Genomic DNA, 24,520 nt, shown 5'->3' on the forward strand with positions numbered 1-24,520 from the left:
GATCCAGGAGTGTTGACCTATAGACTGCATTAAGGGATCCAGGAGTGTTGACCTATAGACTGCATTAAGGGATCCAGGAGTGTTGACCTAGACTGCATTAAGGGATCCAGGAGTGTTGACCTCCAGGAGTGTTGACCTAGACTGCATTAAGGGATCCAGGAGTGTTGACCTAGACTGCATTAAGGGATCCAGGAGTGTTGACCTAGACTGCATTAAGGGATCCAGGAGTGTTGACCCCTAGACTGCATTAAGGGATCCAGGAGTGTTGACCTAGAATGCATTAAGGGATCCAGGAGTGTTGACCTAGACTGCATTAAGGGATCCAGGAGTGTTGACCTAGACTGCATTAAGGGATCCAGGAGTGTTGACCTAGACTGCATTAAGGGATCCAGGAGTGTTGCCCTAGACTGCATTAAGGGATCCAGGAGTGTTGACCTAGACTGCATTAAGGGATCCAGGAGTGTTGCCCTAGACTGCATTAAGGGATCCAGGAGTGTTGACCTAGACTGCATTAAGGGATCCAGGAGTGTTGACCTAGACTGCATTAAGGGATCCAGGAGTGTTGCCCTAGACTGCATTAAGGGATCCAGGAGTGTTGACCTAGACTGCATTAAGGGATCCAGGAGTGTTGACCTAGAATGCATTAAGGGATCCAGGAGTGTTGACCTAGACTGCATTAAGTGATCCAGGAGTGTTGACCTAGACTGCATTAAGGGATCCAGGAGTGTTGACCTAGACTGCATTAAGGGATCCAGGAGTGTTGACCTAGACTGCATTAAGGGATCCAGGAGTGTTGACCTAGACTGCATTAAGGGATCCAGGAGTGTTGTCCTAGACTGCATTAAGGGATCCAGGAGTGTTGACCTAGACTGCATTAAGGGATCCAGGAGTGTTGACCTAGACTGCATTAAGGGATCCAGGAGTGTTGACCTAGACTGCATTAAGGGATCTAGGAGTGTTGACCTCCAGGAGTGTTGACCTAGACTGCATTAAGGGATCTAGGAGTGTTGACCTAGAGTGCATTAAGTGATCCAGGAGTGTTGACCTAGACTGCATTAAGTGATCCAGGAGTGTTGACCTAGACTGCATTAAGGGATCCAGGAGTGTTGACCTAGACTGCATTAAGTGATCCAGGAGTGTTGACCTAGACTGCATTAAGGGATCCAGGAGTGTTGACCTATAGACTGCATTAAGGGATCCAGGAGTGTTGACCTAGACTGCATTAAGGGATCCAGGAGTGTTGACCTAGACTGCATTAAGGGATCCAGGAGTGTTGACCTAGACTGCATTAAGGGATCCAGGAGTGTTGACCTAGACTGCATTAAGGGATCCAGGAGTGTTGTCCTAGACTGCATTAAGGGATCCAGGAGTGTTGACCTAGACTGCATTAAGGGATCCAGGAGTGTTGACCTAGACTGCATTAAGGGATCCAGGAGTGTTGTCCTAGACTGCATTAAGGGATCCAGGAGTGTTGACCTAGACTGCATTAAGGGATCCAGGAGTGTTGACCTAGACTGCATTAAGGGATCCAGGAGTGTTGACCTAGACTGCATTAAGGGATCTAGGAGTGTTGACCTCCAGGAGTGTTGACCTAGACTGCATTAAGGGATCTAGGAGTGTTGACCTAGAGTGCATTAAGTGATCCAGGAGTGTTGACCTAGACTGCATTAAGTGATCCAGGAGTGTTGACCTAGACTGCATTAAGGGATCCAGGAGTGTTGACCTAGACTGCATTAAGTGATCCAGGAGTGTTGACCTAGACTGCATTAAGGGATCCAGGAGTGTTGACCTAGACTGCATTAAGGGATCCAGGAGTGTTGACCTAGACTGCATTAAGTGATCCAGGAGTGTTGACCTAGACTGCATTAAGGGATCCAGGAGTGTTGACCTAGACTGCATTAAGGGATCCACCTTTGCTGCGTATCTCTCCCCATTCTACTGTCCTATGAATAAAGTCATAAAAGACCCAAAACAAAAAAAAGAGTTATAAGCCAAAGCATGAATTTCCCTTTTATAGTGCCACCAATTATTTAAAAAGAGGTTCTTCCTTGTCTTACTGGGAGTGTGCGTGCAAAGTTTCACACCGATCGGTCCAACGGTGCCGGAGATGAGCTGTTCACGGCCAGACGGATGGAACAGACGGACGGAGGGACTCACAGGAGAAAAAACATAACCCCTCGCCTTCGGCCGTTCCGGCCTCCTGGAAGGGATAAGAAATAAATACATTGTAGGAAAGGTTAAAAAAACAGGATATTTCCTTGCAACCCATGAAAATGGGTCAGGGTCTTGAGAAACACTACTGTATCTGTTGTGGCAGCTCAAAACTTTCAGTAACTTACTTGAGTGATAGCGAAACCGAGTGTTATTGTCATACAAGTCAAACATCTGAGGGGCAGTTTCCTCAGAGATGTCTTCACTTTCAAGGACTCTTGGCTAGTCATCAAATAATTTAGAAACACAACAAGAAAGAATAGCAAATCAAACATTGGCAGCCTGGCTTCATGTAATGTATAAAAATCACACCTGTGTGAAGTAAGTGGTGCAACTCTGTGTGGGTGTCCCCGGGGGGTCCCCGAAACTTCCAGACCCACAGGAACGCGCCCAGGGTGCCGGCCCGGTTCCAGCGAGCCGCCCCGCATCCGAAACGGCCGATAAATGACAGAGTTACCATGTGGGGGTCCCCGGGGGTCCCCAAGACATCCAGACCCCCAGGAACGCGCCCAGGGGGTCGGGCCAGTTCCGGCGAGCCGCCCCGTGTCCGAAACGGTTGAGAAATGACAGAGTTACCGTGTGGGGGTCCCCAGCGGGTCCCTCTACTGTACTGTCACACCCGAAATCATCATATATACAATGAATGTGTTTGTGTGTGTGTGTGTGTGTGTGTGTTAGGCTGCACAACAGTGACACTTGGTTGTGAAAACCAACCAAACGCTATTTTCGTGCTCGGACAGACCCAGCCACCCAGCCAGCCACCCACCCACGGATACTCAAAGCTCCTTAATGAAGTGGTTGCACCACTTACAAATTTGGTGACTGACTATATACACAATAGTTTTATTTACAATGGTAAATATTACCACAAGGCAATATCCCGATATAATGAAGTTAAATCAGCATAATATATGAATGTGAATATTAATTAACTACATAAATGGTTATAAAACATTTACCCATCGTTAGCTCTTTCCTGCATCCTATTTCTTCAGTGCCTTCAGGCAACACACAGTCTAGAGGAGATCCTCTGTTGTTAATTAAAAGTGTTCATTTCTCATATTTGCATGGGAATACTTTACAGTGCAGTCAATTCAGCTTTGTCGATCCAAGTTTGATTTGAAACACATCTTCCACATGTTGGTTGTATAGTTTCAAATTAAACTATGAAAATAGATAATGTGCATAGAAATGTGATGTAAGTTATGATTTGTGATATTATTTATTTTTGTGGAACCTGACCTGAGCTTTGGGCTGGTTCTGGGTTACAGTAGTGCTTAACAGAACCGTAATATCCACATTCACATATAAATTAGCTAGAAAAAGCACTTCATGTTAAGCAATGTATGATGTTGACACATTACACTCTTATAAGATTAACCAGTATGATCTTTTGACAATATTATCAGTTATTGAAGTGATAAGCCCGGTTATATGCTATGCTATAAAGCTGTATTTGTTATAATCACTGCTCATATTATTAACCACTTTGACCCTATTTTTTTTTAAAACACACAACTAGCCAATCTACAAGCTCATGTGTCACATCGTGGACGTGTTGTGAGCTTGTAGATCTGTAGTTACCTAAGCAAATCTTGGACTCTATATTTTTAAAGTAAAAATAATAATAATAGTAGAAACATGATGCCAGGTTGAAAGTGGCTAAGTTGTAAGGAGTCAAAATATAAAATTCTCGTAGCAAAATATCAGGCCTCACACATCTAGACCCTGCCGTGACCTTGTGGAATCACCCAAGATCAACAACACAGACCGACTCTGATCACAAATGTGTTATGCATGAGTAACACTACCATGCTTGGTTGGATACAAGCTACGCCTTTTGAAAGCGTTGCACCATGCCAAGTTTTCCACATGCCACAGTGAAGTCCACCCCCAGAACTATTATGTAATCTATATAGGCTTGACATGAGGTCAAAACACTGGGCTCATCTTAAAGGACAGGACATGAAAGGGAGCCTCAAGTTTGACGCTTATTGAAGAAAATGATGCCGTCCATTGTGAGAGCTGCGTTTGGCCATCATTATTTGACATACACATGAAGATCGGTTATTAATTGTCAGAGCTGGTCATCGTGCCATTCCACATGGGGACACATGTAAGAATGCCTTGGTTATGCGCTCATGCTTACACACGAACGAACGCACGCACGCACGTACCCACAAACACTCTTTGTCTCTGCCTCTCTCTGCCTCACCCTGTCTCTCTCTCTCGGAATAAATTGGAAGACCCTGGACCTTGAGATTAGTGTGCTTTCGACAAAGATAACTTGACAAGATCCCAATGTTTTCAGGTGTGAGAAGAGGCCACATTCCATGCAAGCTTCATTACTTCTCTTCACTCGTCCAGAGAGTTTGAAGTTTGACGTGATGAAGCCTTGCTTTCCTATTTGAAGATAATAATGTTTTATTACAAAGACGCTTTGAAGAGAATTCCAGAAATTCATCATTCATTCATACCCACAGACAATGACCAGAACTCTAAATAGAAGCTGAAATAAAAGGTAATCAAAGGTATCATATCACATATTTATTACATTTTATTTAGAAATTGCATGCATAGACAATAGACTACATGTCTGTATAAAGAGTGATACTATTACTACAGCATGGAACCTCAGCCCATTTAAAGTTCTTGAATTCTCAATTGAAATGTTATCATGGTGTGGTGGGAAAAATCCCACCATTGTTAGAATACAGTATAATCTAATTTTCCTAATTTGCCATCCCCTCTCTCTCTCTCCCACATGCGTGCGCACACGCACACACACACACACACACACACACACACACACACACACACACACACACACACACACACACACACACACACACACACACACACACACACACACACACACACACACACACACACACACACACACATCCAACCATAAAACATTGCAGGGAGCTGGATACGTCAACATGTCATGACTTTATTCCAGTCCATTTGAGAACTTAGCTGCAGCCATCGTCCTGGAATAGCCAGTGTCACCAAGCATGTCCATTTTGTTCTCAAGATCACACAGTGATAAGCCGCCCAGTGAACTCAGGCCATAAATATCTCTCTGTCCGTCCAGGTAACTAAGCAGTAGAGTGATTCTGTTTACATCTTTCAATGCATTAGCAGGGACACATCGCTAAGTGTTCTGTGAGAGCCAGCTTGTACAGCCAATCAACTACCATACACGAACCCCTGGCATGCCTGTTCTGTTTTTTTGGGGGGCAATTTTGGTGTAGAGGCAGAAAAGGCATGTACTTAGTATGGAGCCCTGGGGGACTCTAGTATGGAGCCCTGGGGGACTCTAGTATGGAGCCCTGGGGGACTCTAGTATGGAGCCCTGGGGGACTCTAGTATGGAGCCCTGGGGGACTCTAGTATGGAGCCCTGGGGGACTCTAGTATGGAGCCCTGGGGGACTCTAGTATGGAGCCCTGGGGGACTCTAGTATGGAGCCCTGGGGGACTCTAGTATGGAGCCCTGGGGGACTCTAGTATGGAGCCCTGGGGGACTCTAGTATGGAGCCCTGGGGGACTCTAGTATGGAGCCCTGGGGGACTCTAGTATGGAGCCCTGGGGGACTCTAGTATGGAGCCCTGGGGGACTCTGGTCAACTAAAGTATATAGTGTGGTTTCCGCCAGAAACACATGTGCGTAGGGTGAATGACCAACACTCACACTTAACACCGTTGAAGTGCCCTCGAGCAAGGCATTGAACCCCCAGCCGCTACAGAGGAGCTGCTCAATGGAAAACAGTATAAGACCCCCGTGTGCCAATTGACCATTGGCCAAAGGGTGGTGCAATAGCACTCATTTGAAAAGGCAAACTTTGAACAGGCATAGCTCATGACCGTTTGACCGTCAGCAATAAAACGTTGGTATACACATATGCGTCTCCTCATGCCGAACAACTTTCGTGCGTAGGGTGAATGACCAACTCTCACCCTATGTGCCCTCGAGCAAGGCATTGAACTGCTCGAGAGAAGCTACTCAATGGCCAACAGTAGCCTATAAGGCTGTGGCTGCTGAAAAAGAGCATTCGTGCTCAGCAAACCTCCCATTGGAAAATAGAAGAAAATGACTAAGAAGAATAAATAGCACCGTGTGTATTGCGACGGCCCCCTGGGCCTTAAATTCATGGAGTCTGTCCTGTCTGAGAGGCATGCCTGCTTTAATTATAGACATAAAAAGGTAGACGCCTTTTCCGGCTCTGGGGCGCGTGTCAAAATTGAAGGCACAATGTTCCCGAGATTCCTTGCGAAGCGTGCGTAACATAAGTCCCGGAAAAGACACGCTGTGATTGGCCAGTAGTCACTTGAGTGACAGCGAGAGACATGGAGGAGTCGCATGAGTGACGTCACTTGGGCAGCGACGCAGCGTGCCTTCAGCAAATGCCTTCAGCACTTCCACTACTTCCTGCCTTCAATGGAGACACGTCTCTCCAATGAACTGCAGCGGCCAGTGAGGCATCTATTTTTTTATTTATTTTTTAATATCTATATCTTCATATCTATCTATAACCAATCCTATTGCAGTGCTGGACTGGAGGGCGAAGCCAGAGGCAATCTGCGGAAGGGGAGACACCTGGCCACTGTGGCCAGTATCCTCCCCAAACACTATAAAAGACCTGCTCTGTTAATTAAGCAATATTACACGAGAGGGTGTGGTTTAACGTGATTATTGCCACGACAGTGATGCGGTCAGGAACGAGACGAAGTCGAGTTCCGCAAGCAACAGATTTTTTTTTTATTGACAGATGTAGTCACTACGACCACTTAATGTCCCAAGAAACTAGCTAGCCTAGCCACCGAGTTTGCTAGCGCTCTGGGAAAACAGAGCAGCTGAATTCTTTGTTTTGATTAGGTGGTGAATGGTGCTGGTTTGATCCACGGCTAGAAGGCTGTTTCAACCAATCAGATTGCTTCCTCGAAACGTTGTTTTTCCTCAGACAGGCTGCAGGAGCAGCCACATCAGAGCACCCTTGTTTTTGGTTGTCCTTTGTTAATTGGGCAGTTTGTTCCCTGCCGGTTTGAGTTGGAACCAAAAATGCATTCATTAATTCTATTTTTCATTATTTGTTAAATAAAACACTTATTTCTTGGTCTCCCCTTTTTGTTATGGCCTTAGAGCCAAGCCATAACAGTATGCATGGAAATGAAGAACCTCTTCCTGATTTCCACCCACAGAAATGGAGCTTGTTCTAACCATAGATATTAAAAAAAAGAATAGATGCCTCATTGGCCGCTGCAGTTCATTGGATCGACGTGTCTCCATTGAAGGCAGGAAGTTATCAAGCGGAAGTGCTGCTGAAGGCATTTGCTGAAGGTGCGCTGCGTTGCGGCGTTGCTGCCCATGTGACGTCACTCATGCGACTCCTCTGGCTCTCGCTGCCACTCAAAAGTGACTACTGTCCAATCACAGCGTATCTTTTCCGGGACTTCTGTTACACATGATGCTTCCGCTCTGCTTCGCAAGGAACCCAGGAAAATTGTGCCTTCAATTTTGACACGCACCCCAGAGCCGGAAGAGGCATCTACCTTTTTATGTCTATGGTTCTAACCCTCCTTGGTTGACCCTCGTCATGATTGTGCGTTTCGTCTCCAAAGCTACAGGTGACTCTGTGAGAGCCCTTGTTGTTCCTAAGCAACAGTTTCCTCCTGTTGGAAGCTTAATCGTTTGAGAGAGGGAAGCTGGTGGTGAGGAACACCTCTTTCATCCTCTCTGCAGATTCCTCCAATAGCTGGAACAGTTTAGTCAGGAAATTAAGACACACACTTTATACGCTGAGTAATTAAAAAGGTGTCTGCCTGATAAGCTATGCTGGGACAATGAGAAGCCAGGAAGGACAGGCACTATATTGTACATCCCCAAGACAATGCAGACCAGTGGGGCCTCAAGCTCATTTCCCCCCCCCTTCTTCTTAATCTTATCCTCTACTCTTTACCTGTGTTTCATGCTATCGCATGCCGTTAGTGCTACAACACCTGAAAGGTCTGTCTGTCTGTCTGTCTGTCTCTCTGTCCGTCCGATAAGCAGGGCACCATCATTTTCTTTGGCATAAATACGTAATGAGTATTGGTCTGTCTGATTGTTTGGGTATCTATCTTTTTTTTTTAAAGGATAATTTGTTTTGGTGCATGTAAAACTAAGCATAACAAAAAATGTACTTGCATGGGCTCTTTGTAGAAGGGCTACTTAACACATAAATAAGGTCTGTGTTTAAGGCTGAAGTCAGACCAACAACGTCATACAAAAAAAAATAACCAAATAAATAAACAAACAAATAAATCAATGCCCACATTGTTGAAGCACATGAATGACCAAGTTGTAGGACCTGAATGCATGAATGACCATCTTATGAAGTACATGAATGCAACATATAGTGTCGGGGTAGAGGCTTGAGCCAGCTTTAGGTCCCCTATCAGTTCTATATCAGAGTATGCCTCTCAGAGGTGCTCTTTAGGCGTGCCGCTGCCCACTCCCAGTGTACCTACCAGCCATGGTTCCAGTTGTTTTGGCTCTGGTGTAGGGGTGTAACGATACATTTTAACATTTTACGATTACAATACGTATCACGATACATGGTTGACGATACCGGCATACATGGACGATATTGGTTCATGGCGATACGATACACAGTAACTATTTAGCAAATACATTAAATATGTGTGAAACATATGGACAAACCCACGCCTTGACATGAACACAGAGAATACACACATTTTCCGATAGACCAATTGTAGCTTTATTTTTTCTTCTTAAAATTGCTAAATACAATGCACAAGTACTTAGTATTGATTAAATTGATTATTTACAATGCAAAACGATTCGATACCGATTATTATCATTACAAATGACATACATATCGTTACAACCCTACTCTGGTGTGATTGAACTCATGACTTGAGCACTTGTTATAAAGTGAAACAGATGACGAGGACGGGCACAAACCCCAGTTTTTAAAGAGAATTGTATAGCTCATTGTCAGCATTGTGTGTACTACTGTAATGTATAAGTCTGTGCAGGCAAACAGTCATGAGTCATGACTAAGTTCATGTTTATATGCCTAAACAAATTCTTGGTACAATATGAAACTCAAGGATAGCATTGGGGTGCTTCAGAGCTGTGAGAGGTCTGAGTCCTGAATTATAGGCTATTCTCTCCTATTCTCTATTGGCATAACTTCAAACACTTAACATACGTTTGAACATTTTAATACGTAATATATATACTGGGGAAACGTAATGTAAAAGTATTGGCAGTTACATATTTCGGGACATAACTTAATCTATGCACATTTGCGTGGTGTGGTCTTTACAAAATGTATTTTTGCAGTTTTGCAGTCAAGACCAGGCTACAACGAGAGAGAAGAGAGAGAGAGAGAGAGAGAGAGAGAGAGAGAGAGAGAGACAGAAAACATCTGTGGATTGCAGCTTTTCAACTTCGACAAATACATGGTGTGTGTAGATAAATGTATGAATGTTGTTGCTCTTGTTGCTAATACTTGTCATGGCAGTGATAAAGGCAAACCGCAACGTACAGAAGCACCGAAAAACAACAAGCACGTACGTTGTTCAGAGAACACAAGTAGACAGAATGAACACAGTCCTTCTCATTACCAGGCCTTCATGGAGACAGGCTGTCAGGACGTGGCCCACAAGGAGCCTCCTGCAGATGCTGCAAAACATCAGCTTCAACTCCCCAAGCAAGCACAGGAAAGCTGGATGTCTGCTGGTGGTATTGGACAAGAGGAGAAGAAAAAAAAGTAGTTACAAGGAGAGCATTCAAACGGAATTGTTCATTACAGACCGGGTTCCATCTATGAGTCACTGGTGGTGGTCCAACGGGCTCCGTCTGAGTTTTGAATTGCTGTCACTGGAGAGAGCAACTCGGTAACTAGATCTAACATACACACAGCACATAAATACATTGACATTCCAACTCATCATTTGCATGACCGATACACTATTACTTATTTATGCCGAGAGAAAATGATGACGCCCTGCTTCAGATAGATAGATTCGATAGATGGGGAGGAGAGAAGAGAGAGAGAGAGAGATCCCCAGTCATTTTAATGCTATCAATAGCGGTGCCATTAAGTATTGATTGATTGAAATCTTTATTTATTCTCAAAAAAAGAGCATTGAGGTCCACCCTCATTTGCAGTATGATCGGTAAGGTAATATTACGTGCTACTGCCTGCATCCACATGGATATTGATCTATAGAGATTCTCTTGCTTAGACCAAGGTCAGCGCATGAGCCACATACGCATCGATGAGCACAAAAATATGACAATGGAGGCGCAAGTTACTGTACGCAGTCTGAACTGAGATACCAATTAGCATTCAGGGGCTTAATGACTCCCCTAAGAGCCATTCTTTTTAGATGCCTCGTTGATTCAGTATTCATCACATTGGACTGTGGCGAGCGTCATCCGTTCCTTTACGACGAAGCCTTTAAGCTCATTATCATACAGAATATAATTTCAAGGCTTCTGACTTGAATCTAAGCCGATTAGTTGATACAGTTAGATGGGATGGAACTGCTTAGTATTGACACTCTAAGTACCACCAGATCCTGAGGGTTTCGCTCGCCCTGCTGTAACCCCAGTTCACCCGCTGCTATATCCCCTCTGCCTGCTCAGACCGAGGAGCCAGGCGACGGCATGCAGAGTGCCTGGCCAGGCCCGACTCTCACGTTTCAACAAACTGTCTGCCAGGAGCACCTCGGACCGTAACCCCTGTCCTCATTGCTGTCAAGGCCAGCCTGCTTGGCCAGTCACTGGGGTTAGGGAGATCCCCCACCCGCTGTGGGAAATGTCAGCTTCCAGGTGTGGTCAATATATATAGAACTCAGATACTGTTGCAATACAAACTCTATGGGATGGACTATGGGTGTATCTGTCTAAATTTCTGTAGGGGTGGCGGGTATTTCTCTGGAATATGTACAATTTTAGTTACTGTCCCCAGTAATTTTGGGCGGGAACCCCTTTTGGTGTTAGCATTATGTTATGTTTTAGCTATTGAAAAATAGCAGATCTACAAGCTCATAGCGCGCCACCGAGTGGCGCGCTACGAGCTTGTAGGTCTGCTATTTTTGAAAAATCGAAGAACGACTGACATAGAAACATAGCTTTTTCAGAAAACTTTCAGGATGTAGAAGACATTTTTAGAATCTGATCTCAGGTCAAAATGGGTTAAATGAATCCTCCTGATGTCTTGGACAGTGACTGCTAGCTGTTTCTCTACATGCAGAACCATATGCATGCACGTATCTTGCATTGCCCCTGTTGACCAACTCCTGCACACCTAGATTGACATTCAGTCACTGGCCCAGTTCTAGTGCCACTGCATTTCATACCCAAGTTCCAAAAATAAAAGAGAGTTGGAAGTGGGAATGAGAAATCGAAAAACACCTGCTCATTACTCAAAGAAGGCAGAGCCATCTAGTGGTACAAACCAAGGAGTAGAAGTCAAGAGCAAAGGCCAGGGACATTATGGACACTGTACAGTACACCAGTGGTTCCCAAACCTTTTCATGGCAAGGACCCCCAAATTGACACAAATTAACCCATTTAGGCCTGACCTCGAAATTAAAAAAGAATCTTCTAAATCCTCCAGTTTTCTGAAATAAAAATGTTCACGATTTTAAAAAAAAATAGCAGACCTACAAGCTCGTAGCGCGCCAATCGGTGGCGCGCTATGAGCTTGTAGATCTGCTATTTTTCAATAGCTAAATTATAACGTAATGTTTTAAACACCAAAAGGGGTTCCCGCCCCAAAATGGGTTAACCCGCAGGCGCAGACCCCCATTTGAAAAGATATGCCAGGGACCCCTGTAAGAGAAGATTTTTTACGGCTCTAGCAGTGATTCTCAACTAATTTCAAGGACCCCCATTTGACATGCATATTCGTCTACAGACCCCCATTTAATGGCATTTATATCTCTGGGACCCACAGTTTATATTGTATAATCATTGAGAGTGTACACATTTTGGTTCCATTTTGTACACCCATAAGGGTCCATTTGGTTCCAAACTATCATTTAGCCCCTGGAACTCCCTCAAGGACCCCTGGGGGTCCCCGGACCCCACTTTGGGAACCACTGATGTACACAAAATGTAATTTGATAATGGTTAGAAATGATATGTAATGTATATAATATAGTATAAGAAGAATGCCTTTCATTCAGTTAGGATTCACCTTACCAAACAATGCACAATAACTCTAAAACTCTAAAATTACTTCATGTGACAAAATACTGTACCTAATAGGCTCCGTGCAGCTATAGCTGTAGTCCCAAGTTTCTAGAAGGTGGCAACCGTGGCATACCCGTTCCCTGTTCCAGTTCAGTTTCCCATAGTTTCATTTGATTGTCTTGGAATGGCACCTGGCACACATGAAACACATGACACCTTGTTTCCTGTCTACTGACAGGCCAATGAAACGAAGCTATGGGAAACTGAACTGGAACAGGAAATGAGTGCTGCAAAAGAAGCGTACTCTATAAATTAGTTTGTTCCTACGAGACCGCAGCAACATGCATGCTGATGACGGCCCTCTTTCAGCTGCTGCAGTTGCTTTTAGGCACCTTCGGATGGAGCCAGTGTGCTTTGAAACACAGACACCATCATGCATGTCTCTTCCAGATCTCCCACACTGATCCATTCTGTTGGCCCAGGCCTCTGTTGTTATTGTATTGTTTAAACCTGACCTCCCTGCCTGCGCTAGCTGTCTGCTTGGATAATAATTATTTTAAATTTTGTAGGGAAAAATAATAATACAATCTCAGTGGTGGTAATTATGCTGTGTCCCACAAAGTGAACCACATAGGGTTGTAATTGTTTCCGGCCGCACACACGCACACACATTCATATTTTTTCATCCGCTTCAACGGCTGACTTGAAACAACGTAATTGGTAGCATACAATGGCTTTCTCAGAACGGTACGAAGGAGAAATGTCCCCGTGGTGACATGTGATTGATACAGAAATGACCCCACGCTTCAGAAACTAAAAGCATGAAAGCTTAGAATAGAATTACAACCGATTTTCTACACTGAGGTGGCTTTCAAATGATAGACCACAATACACAGAAAACATCCTCAGTGTCAATTAAACTCTCAGGAGTGGACAAATGGGACCAAATGGACCGTTATTATGTATGTGTAACTCAGAGTGTACAAATAGAACCAAATTGACCCGTACATTTGGTTCCATAATATGTACACTGTTGGAGTTAAATTAGCGCTCAGAATTGTGCAGTGTAGCCAGAGAATGCTCACTGTAACAATGCACCCTTCTGTACTGCAGAGCGTTGGATTCACCCTCTCCCTCCATGTGTGTGTGTGTTTGTGTGCATGTGTGTGCTTCAGCGTGCATGCACACACACACACATGCAGTGGTTTATTGATCTGTTTGTAAGAAGGAAAGTACACTTTCAATCCCAGCTAGATGCATGGTGTGGGTGGGTGCAGGCACAGCATGCCACCTGTGCTCCCTATTCCTTCCAGCAGAGGTTGCGCGCTCGCACACACACACACACACACACACACACACACACACACACACACACACACACACACACACACACACACACACACACACACACACACACACACACACACACACACACACACACACACACACACACACACACACACACAGTGAGTGTGTCCTTGTATTATTATACTGAGGGCCAAATGTACCCACAAGTACAGAAGAATAGAAGAAATAGTGAACATTTTCACATCGAGTTAGGCTTATAGGAAAGGATTCAGGTTAGTGTTAGGGGTATATAGAGGGAATGCGTGTGACATCATCATCATACCCAGAAGTTATGCGGCTAAAAACTACTCTCTGGCCTTGACAGCCCATACATCCAAACAGGAAAGTCCTATCTGATTGCATTAAACAACGTTAAACTCCCTTTCCCACTCATTTTGCCACTCGATTTGCCACTCACTTTAAGCATGTGCATACCCTCTATTAGAGGTTAGGTTTAGGGGTTAGGTGTTAGAGTTTACTTTATTATTATTGCGACTGCAGTTCACATTTACTATGAAATCGTACATTTTTGTCCGTCAGTCAGTGTATCACTCAATATCCATGGGAAAGCCCCCATATATGGTTCCCAGGTCACGTGACATCATCAGGGATGGAGACCTGATGTCATAGTAAATGCGACCTGCGGTCGCAATTAAGCCCATACAGTATTTATGGTGTCTGGTGTCATCAATATTGGCCAGCAACATCTCAAACCTCAAATCCTTAGATCTCCATATACTGTATGGATATATGTCAGAACCTGTTCTGACATTCCATATGTTGATCATTCCATTCTACTTCGATGTCTCCCTTTTTACTGATACCTGTCCATTCAAACGCTAGACGGGCCTGCCCCAAAGTTATTAATGCAGCCGCGCCCGGCAGCCAGCGAAAACTAGAGTTCTCAACAGGCCCGAAAATTAAGGCCCGGCCCTACCTGGGCCCTCATCAAACCCTGTACACTCAAGACACTGCCCCTGCTGCCACCCTTAGATCTCCATATATGGAGCTGACCTGTTCTGACATTCCATATGTTGATCTGACCTCATCAAACCCTGTACACTCAAGACACGCTCCATATATGGCCAGTTCCATATGTTGATCTGACCCCCCATGCCAAAGCGCCAGCGCTCGCCCAGCAGTCTGCTGTCACCCAGGCGGATGCGTGCACGCGACCTCGCCCTCAGGCGTCTTACTGGTTATTGCGAACGCAGTGATTGCGAACGCAATGAGCATTTACTATGAGACCCAGCAGATCATGTCTGTCTGTCTGTCTGTGTAGTGTGTGTGTGTGTGTGTGTCACGCTGTTACACCACCCGCCCGCCACCAGAGGGTGCAGCTGTATCACACACAAAAACACACACACATGCACGCACGCACACACACACACACACACAAACAAACAACTTAACTTAATAATAAAAATATAAAAATAAAAATCTTTAAAAAAATAAATAAACCCCCCCCCCGTAAAGTACGTAATTTATTCTAATTGTTGTTATTGCAATTTACGAGCTGCGTTTGCTTCCTGCGTTCGCGCGTCTTACTTGTTATACACTTGTGTGTGTGTGTGTGTGTGTGTGTGTATGTGTGTGTGTGTGTGCGCGTGTGTACACGTGCACAGTGAGACAGTTGTTGTTTTCCCTTCTTGTTGTGTTTTTAGGAGAGGACGTACTCGTACAGTAGCCGAGGTGTTTTGAAGAAAGAACAGGGAGGCTGGAATGACTCCCTGGTGAGAGTGGCTGTGACAGCCCCTCACCCAGGAGACCATTTGTACAGAGCACACGGCACGGGCCGGCAGGGCTACCTGCTGTCACACAGATCTGTGACTAAAGAACTCTATTAACGCACCCAGGACCCCAGGGTGCACACGCAAGCATGTGCACGTGCGCGCACGCACGCACGCTCACCTATACACGCACGTGCATGTCTGTAGTGTGCACACATACACACAAGTATACGCATGTACATATACACAGACACCCACACACACGTATACATACTGTACACACACACGTGTCTGTGCGTGCACGCACGCAAGCACGCACGCACGCACGCACGCACGCACGCACGCACGCACGCACGCACGCACGCACGCACTGTACAGTATGTACAGTAAGTATACTATAGAGTACAATAAGCCACACAAGCACACATAAAGAGAGGTGAAGAGGGAGGACATGAACGTAAGTATAGTGATTATGTAGAGTAAACCGCATGGCACTGTAAAGAATAATGGGGTGAGGAGACTGACAGTATCATTGTTGTATTAATCCACTTAATATTGCCATTCAGTACTTTTTGTCTGCGTGATGATGATCTTCCATATCAGAAACTATATAATAGAGCGCATTGCCATTGCACGTGATTTACAGTAACACCGAGGGTGTGAACGTTGACAGTGAAATTTGCTTGTTAATTCACGGCTGTGTGAAGAGGCACGTAGTCGTGTTTCACTCGGTCCACATTCAACTCTAGCATGTGACAATTATCAAGATGGATCTGTGCTATGCCTGGCATGCCGTGCTGAATGCAAAGCATATTTGAACAGATAAGTGGGGCTCTGTGCTGGAATAAAAATGAAATATATTTCACATAAGCGTGTCTATCAATGTGGAGATGAAACGCACTGTACATTGTATAGGCTTGCCTGGGCCTTTATCTGGTTATTTTATGCTCACAGGGCAATTTTTCCGTTTTCTCTTTTATTGTCTAAAATAATTACCTGTCAAGCACTGTTTATACATAATATAGGTTACTTAATGTGCAGAGATAGCCTTCCGGGAATGAATAGCCAACAGAATTGTCCACACTGTCACTCTGTTGCGGTCAGAAAAGTAATCATATTTGACAGTGCCGCATCCTGTGGAAACCAAGTACAAGTTGGCCTGTCAGGGTCCTTTTGCTGGGTTCTTGTCCTTGAAGCCTTTTGTCATTTCCCCAACACCTCACTTCCTTCCTCCCCTAGAGAAGGATGCCGATGTTTGGTTCCTCAAATGGGCGCTGGAATAATACCCGTGAAATCAGGAATGATCGTTGCTGTCTCTCAAACCGTTGCCTCCCTATTAGCTCTGCTCTCACGTGGTACTGTTGAGTTGATCCAAGGAGAGAAATGCATTGGAACAGGTGGAGCTGTGGACCATATCCCATTAGTGGGACTGCCAAAGGCCAGTCCCTGAAGGAGTAAGCCCTTCTCTTCATGCACCTATAGCCACAAGCTACTGTACATGCATATAGACTCCAATTTATGGGCAGAAACTCCCTTGGTGGCAAAAAACAGAGAGGGAACAGTAACTATGTGTAGATCACAACCTCTATTGATTTGACTAAAACGGAAAAATACATGTTGTTTAAAGCATTTTTCTGCGAGGAAAGTTGTTTTGCCGCGATACATTCAAGAACAGTCATTTGCAGTGAAAGTCAGTGGTTTCTGTGTGCTGGTTGATGTGTATTGGGGTGGGATAGGGGGTGGGGGTAAGCGAAGGGCGGGCATGGCTGTGACTTTGGCTCTGCTGTTAGCCCCTGGCTTCATGACTCTCCCCGCACGGCAGCACATTACCATCGCATTGGGGAATGGGAACTCTCGCTCTCTTCTAAACATAGCACAAAGCATAATGTCACAACAAATGAGCGGGCCATGATGTGACAAATGATAAAGCGGTTTCCCATTTCAGTTTTGCATGACTGACTGGTACAGTATTTTTTCACGCGACATGACAAACAGCTCTTTTAACCCACTTTGAACCCTTAGCATGCCTGTTCCGGTTATGACGTAAATTAACATTCACACTAACTATAAATGTGTTAAAGAAAGGTCTGCGGGCGTGCGTGCACGTCTGTAGTTCACATATCTCGAGACCTGTCTGACCGATCGGCTTCAACCTCAGCACGCATGTTGACGTTGACCTGAGGGAGTATGGTGCCCGACACCGACTGGGTCAGATATGCGGTTGTCCAGAACTGCCCCTATATAAAAAATATATGGAGATCAGGTTGTCCAGAACCACCGATACGCCCATAATACAGTATGTGCATGCCCATTATGGGACAGATCTACTTCAAAGTCGCCAGGCGTATTGCAGAGGACCCGAAGGAGCGACACGCCAAAAATCTGAAAATCCCCGTACTGTATATAGGATATATGGAGTAGCTACATATATACATCCCCAGCTGCGATAAAAATCTCGAGATATCAGGGGATTCAGTGGGATTAAATGGAACTAAATGGTTACAAAGTTACAAACTTGAAAGTTACAAACTTAAAAGTCAAATGTTTTGGCACACATGGTGCTGGGAGGGAGAGTGAATGAACACTCTGAATATAAGTGTTCAAATTAGCTTTATCCTGTCAGTCAGAACACAAGAATTGGGTCTTATCACCTTATCACTCAAACATTATCCAGAAGGCTGCTGCCATAATTCTCATGTAATTATCAGTGACATTTTTCTTACAGACGTTCTATCGGCTGCAGCCTCAGAATTGGACAAGTTACTCATGGTCACATGCTGGATATTGTTCTTTAACGTGTTGAATTGAGTGGCGCTCGCTCACCAATCTCATCCTCTCTTGTCCGTAACGCAGTGTCTAGAGCTTAAAGTCAATCTTCCTGGAGGTAATTCAACAACTTGTCGAGATGAGAGAAGGTGAGAGAGAGAGAGAGAGAGAGAGAGAGACAGAGCAAAGTGATGGAGAAAGGGAAGCAGTTCTTGGAAGCAGAGAGGTATTGGATATAAAGGCAAACAGACACACGTTGCTATGGCACCATGGCGCGTGAGGACAGCCTGATCTCAGCCTCAAAGCAGTATTATAGCGAATCTCTGCTTTGAGCACATTCATTACTGTGTCCTTCAGATGGATTCTGATGTTATTTATTTGGGTTGGCATGGGAAGCATTTGCCGCCTCCTCATCCCATATTTGTTCCCCATTGGCTGGAACCAAATAAGGTTGAAAGTATATGCAATATTTATTCAAGCTGGACTCCTGGGCCCCATGCTGGGTTAGAAAGCTTGATTGGATACAAGGCCACACGATTATTCTTTCTGGAGAGTTTAAAAAGATATGTCAAGGGAACAGCCTCTATTATGGCATATTTAAATGCTAAAAAACACGTCTTAATTTAGTAGGTGACCTCTTTTCCCTTCTCTTCCTATATTATGTCCCTTTGGGACGATGCTCCCTCTCAGTCTCACCTTCTTGCTTTCATACCTGTCTGGCCTAATTGTTGTGCCTAGCACATATGATCTCATGCCATGTTGAGGACAATTGCTTGATTCTTTCCACAAGTGAACGGAGTAGAATGTCCTTGGGCAACAATCAAAAAGTGCTTATGAAACATGAATGGTGGTGATTCATTCCATAATGACTCTAATACAATAGATACTGTGTACGTCAGTGGTAAAATATGTACGTTTCCTACATTTTTCTTTTCCCGTAGGTTTCAAGACTTCCTCTGTGTGCACACACACACACTATAGCGCAAAAATCAATGTTTGCATCGTCTCTGTCGCTTGTTTCTCATACGCAGCATATTGAACAATGGCAACATCTTTGCTCTGTATTATAGTCACGATTCACTGCAATAGTTTGGTTGTGAATCCAATAAGAACAATTGTGATTTAAATGTTTAATAACACTGTATGAATTTGGATGGTTAAACAGGGGAATGGGAGGGTGGATTGCTACGGTCTAGCTGCAGATGTCTAATGTCTTACTTGTACCACACAGCTCACACCCACATGGATCATCTTAAAGAGGCATGAGCTAACTGAAACCTAAATGTTTTATGACACATGACTCCCTGTTGGCCTGGCACAGCTCAGAACCAGAACGGGCCAAGCTGCGGCTTGAATAACAATGGATAATGGTGGATTTATCGCCATACTCCATTAAAAAAACAGCACATCTCAAGAGCTCTTAACTCAACCTGCTGGAGAGAGCACAACTTGAGTACAGTATGATGATGATGATGCTGTTCACTGACCTTTTGGAACACAAGATAATCTATTGATAATGAGTACTGATGAGACACATACTTTATTACACATTTAATTTATTTTCTGGAATAGCATCGCAGTTGGAATTCTCTCACACAGTACATATAACACTACAGTGCTGTATTGTTAGTAGATACTTTACATTCAGAGTGCCTCACAGTACAAACTATGTATTATTATGGACCTTACTGCGTGAACACCAGGGCCATAGTAAGGTGTGGGGGGGGGGGGGGGGGGGGGGGTAAAAATCACCTTTTAAGTGCTTTGTTGACTGCAAGTCTGAAAGTGGAAACATTTTTAGTGCAGCTGTTGACCATTATATTATGTCAGTGAAAATGAATGATAACAAACAGAATGGCAATGCGAGTGCACCCTCACTTCCCCGCCCCATAAGAAAATACCACGTAATCCCTTACAGATGAGTACAAATTTGGGACACTACACACTATATAGTCATCCATATTATTTACACTATATTGTTTTGTACAAGCTTACTGTAAATGGTCTCCTCTCAATAATAAGAAGCTGGAGTCTGTGCTGCTCATGTTTTGCCTTTAAAGCCATAGAGGAAAACTTGACCGAACACGACTGTATAACAAAATGAAGTAAAAACTTCTAAAGACTGAGACTTAGGGAAACATTTTTCCTTTTATTTTATCATGCTCATAAAGTGCTCTGTGCTCAAAGTGCAATTAAAAAGCAAACGTTTCGGTCCTATAAGACCTTCGTCAGTGCTATATGATTTTCACAGACAAAGAACTTGCTCTTAAAGTGCTCAAACAATAATTGCCTTTAAAGCCAGCCATTACATCCACACACATTGCACAATGCATTAGAATGACTTAAATGTCATCAACATGAATCTTGCACAAAGAGAGATTTGTTAATCTCTCTCGAGGTTGGGGTGGAGATGCTTTCTCTCCAGTTTAAAATATGTATGAACATTAAAAGATCTGGAACGCAATGGTTGCTATTTTAACGAGACATTCGTGCAGATACAATTCTATTTCATATTCATATTCTATGGCTGCATATCTAGTACGTTGTCACACAGCACGTGATTAGTGAGAGAGATGCAAAAATCCATATCAATATTGCAGGAAGCTACATCCATTAAGGCCATCTGCACGACTGTATAAGTGACTTCTGTGACTGTTTCAGGCCCTGCAGAGCTCCGTCTTTAAAATTCATCTGAATAATCCTGATGCAGTATAGCCTATTGTAAAATACTGTATGCTATATTCGTTGTGAGATGAGAATATATGCAAGCAAGGGCGTCAATGCCCGTAAAAATAAAAGCTATAGATTTCTTTCTCCAACATACTGTACCAATATACTGACTTTTTATTCTGACACTGCTTCTATCTCCATGTCATTGTGTCTGCTCTGTTCCTCCCTACCACAGTGAAAGAAGTCTTTTAACCCATTCAGGCCTGACGTCGAATTTAAAAAAAAAAAGTTTTCTAAATCATGACAATTTTCGGAAAGATTTGAGGCACATTTTAACGATTTTTCAAAAATAGCAGACCTACAAGTTCATAGCGCGCCACTCGGTGGCGCGCTATGAGCTTGTAGATCTGCTATTTTTCAATAGCTAAATTATAACATAATGTTTAAAACGCTAACGCTAACGTGACATGGATGCGTTCCAGGTCTCAATGGATTAAGACACAGTGACTGAGATGGTGATGTCAAACAATCCTTCTACGACGTGATAGTGATAGAAGTTAAATCAAACCTGTCTTCTTGACTGTGCTCAGAACTCCCCCATGTTCTGTAACTGACCTCTCGTTTCATAGAATCAGGATTTGATTTTTTTTGTCAATATACCAGTCCACGTGACCTGTACACAAGAAATGTTGAAGTGTTGTCCTTGTAAATTCGGGTCGGTATGTTGAGTATGCTTTTAGAACAGGACCATGGAAGATAAAAGTCCACAGACTCTCCCTAGACTACTGCTCCCTGTTATAAACTCTACATACTCAGCATACAACCCATTAAGACCAGGAAAGCGTCTGTGTCATTTTACATTTGAGCTAAAAAGCATTATTTTTTATACTTTGGCGCACCTGTACGTTACCATTAAAAGGAAACAATCTTGCAGTTCCCTGCAAAGGGAGCAAAAATAATAATAAAACAATTCTGAACATTTACAATATTATAAAATATCACATTGCCTCTGCTGCTCAATACTCAACTGAAGTCATTTGTATAGCCTTTCGGCATTTTGCACTTTGGGGATTCTTCTTACTACCATTACTTACAATAATGTCCTAAGCCGCCGTGAAATACTGCTGCAGCACAACAGAGACTACCCATATCAAGAAAGAAAGAAAGAAAGAACCATGACCATGGCACAGTGTATGTGTTGTGGAAGTTGATAATTGTATTTTGAAGCCAACAGAATCCATTGGCAACAATATTTTCAGTAACACTTCTCTTGTCTATAATGTATTATAAACAGCCCTAAACCTGCAGAGTATGTCAGTTTCCATGAATCTACTATTACTGATGTGCAAGTTGTCAGAAAGTGTATTCCTCCCTGGTGAAGGCCCTGGCCCCAGTGCATCAAGATGTAAGATAAGCACTGTCACTGTGTGTCTATTGAGGAAGACAGCTTTTGTGCAGTGTTATTTTATCATGCCTCTATCAAGATGCCAGGTTGGGTAAAAGAAACAACATAATTTCCACCCTCAAGCTGTAATTTGTTCATAGCTTTTCATTGTTAAAAAAAAACGTACTCTTGGTGATTTTACCCTGAAATGGTGCAATGTACTGTTGGACAAACCACCATTTAAAAACATACCAGACCTAGAAAAAGTGCCCTTCTGGGCACAGGTCTCCACCAGGAGGATAGGAGTGTGTGTGATGTTTGGCAAAATGTTTAGGAGTAATATAAACATGTTTTTTTGTTTGTTTGTTTGTTTCTTGCAACAATTTTCTTCATTTTGTTGAGGAAATGCAGAGCCAGATCACCCATAGCATCTCTGAGGATAGAATTCTTGATGAGCAGGACATGTGCAGCATTTTGTACAAAACGGGCTACTCTTGAAAACTTTGGAAGGCAATCTTAGCTAATCAGTGTAGAATCTGAGAAATCCAACAGGCTCGTCTTGATCACATGACTACAGAGATCATGTGTACCGATTTGCGTGAGATTTGGATGAAATCTGTGCGACTAACAAACAATGTGTTTTGCAGAAATCGGCCTCATGGTGGCGCTATAACCGTCAGATGTGGAGGGATGCAGGGAAAATGTTTTTCCATGGCCTCTAGGGAGTGCGCATACATAAGTTGTATACAGATCGATGCAGTTATAGGTAAAAACAGGAATTGGCCTGTTATAGCGCCACCGTGAGGCTGATTTGGGGAAAAAAATAGTGGCATATCGTCCTCTGCCTAGTGGAAATGTGTGTGTATAATTTCATAGAAATTGGACACTGTGTTTGTGATTTGTGGCATTTTGTTCGAAACGGACCAATCATGTGAGCTTTGGAAGCCAATCTTAACCAATCAGGAAGGAAGATGGGAAATTGTGCAGATCTGTGTTGATCACATGACTATGGAGATAGTGTATACCGAATTGTGTGATGTATGGATAAAATGTGTATCTGTGTATCTACGGAAATGTGTTTTGCCTAAATCGGCCTCATGGTGGCGCTATAACAGCCAGTTGAGGAATATTTGGGGCAGAGGTTCGTCGTTGGCATCCAGGGAGTGTGTGTGCACAGTTTGGCATGGATCGGGCCAACGGTGCCGGAGATTAGCTGATAACGGACGGACGGACGGAAGGACGGACGGACACACGGACGGAGTGCAAAACATCCTCTCTCCCCAAGCCTTCGGCCTGGTGGAGACAATAAAATACATCTGTCTATACCTGATGATATCAGGGAATTGTAAGTAGAGTGTTAAGTTAAGTGAGTTTGAATGAGTCACTACAGTATGTGTACTCTTGTTTCTTCAGTGTAAGGTAGCGTGAGGGGTAAGTGCTGTACACAAACAGCCTGACTTGAAAATCCATGTCTTAAGTGGTGAGTGGCAAGCACAAATTGTTCTGTAGTCTGTACCTCCCAAGTGGACGATGGCGAACACTTTGAACAAGTGCCAACAACACATGACCACTGAAACACAATGTCATAGAAGTTTATTCACTGGACCAATCTGTGAAAAAAGGGTCAACACACACAGTGAGGCTGAGCTTTCTACTTAAATAGCTGTTTGCTCATAGAGTATAACAACGCCTCCTCAAAGCGTATACTTTCTAACCTTATCAACAAAAGCCAACATACCGACACAAAACTATTTCTTTATAATATAGAACATTGTCAGCCTGTTAACCTGTTGCATAAGTGACATCCAATGTGTTTGTCTAAGTGGTGTTGTTTGATCATAAATAGGAATGGAATAAGAGAGTGACTTTTCTTTTACTTTTCTCCCTTCTCTCTTCACCCAGAGAACAAAGATATGTAGAATATAGAATATTTTAAATGGTTTAATTATTTTGTAGACTATAATATTGCCGTCTAGAGTCCACATTTGTGTGAATACCTTATCATAGAGTACAGTATATATACAGTCTTTATGTACTTTATGTGACAATATCATTTACAATGATGTACTTGATGTGACAATATCATTTTCATGTATACACATAATCTAGAAGGTCATTACTTCAAAGTAAAACGAATACAAGATGTGTAATTAACACATATTCAGAAATGACCAAACAATTCCTTGGCACTCTCATC

General features: G+C 43.5%; 1 protein-coding gene across 4 annotated transcripts in view; it reads right to left on the minus strand.

Annotated features, from left to right (window-relative positions):
- LOC306943689 (aquaporin-4-like) overlaps positions 1-24,520 on the minus strand; it is a 150,991-nt gene that overhangs the window by 11,688 nt on the left and 114,783 nt on the right. For 3 of the 4 annotated variants that reach the window (XM_079530197.1, XM_079530194.1, XM_079530196.1), the window contains exons 3-4: positions 9,846-9,957; positions 2,058-2,200 (exon numbers count right to left, since the gene is read on the minus strand). The gene's annotated coding sequence lies outside the window, so the exon portion shown is untranslated. The remainder of the gene's footprint in view (positions 1-2,057; positions 2,201-9,845; positions 9,958-24,520) is intronic. The other variant, XM_079530195.1, reaches the window with a different exon arrangement.

The sequence above is a fragment of the Electrona antarctica genome (genome assembly GCF_951216825.1).
Source record: "Electrona antarctica genome assembly, chromosome: 19".
In the NCBI taxonomy this organism is placed as follows: Eukaryota; Metazoa; Chordata; class Actinopteri; order Myctophiformes; family Myctophidae; genus Electrona; species Electrona antarctica.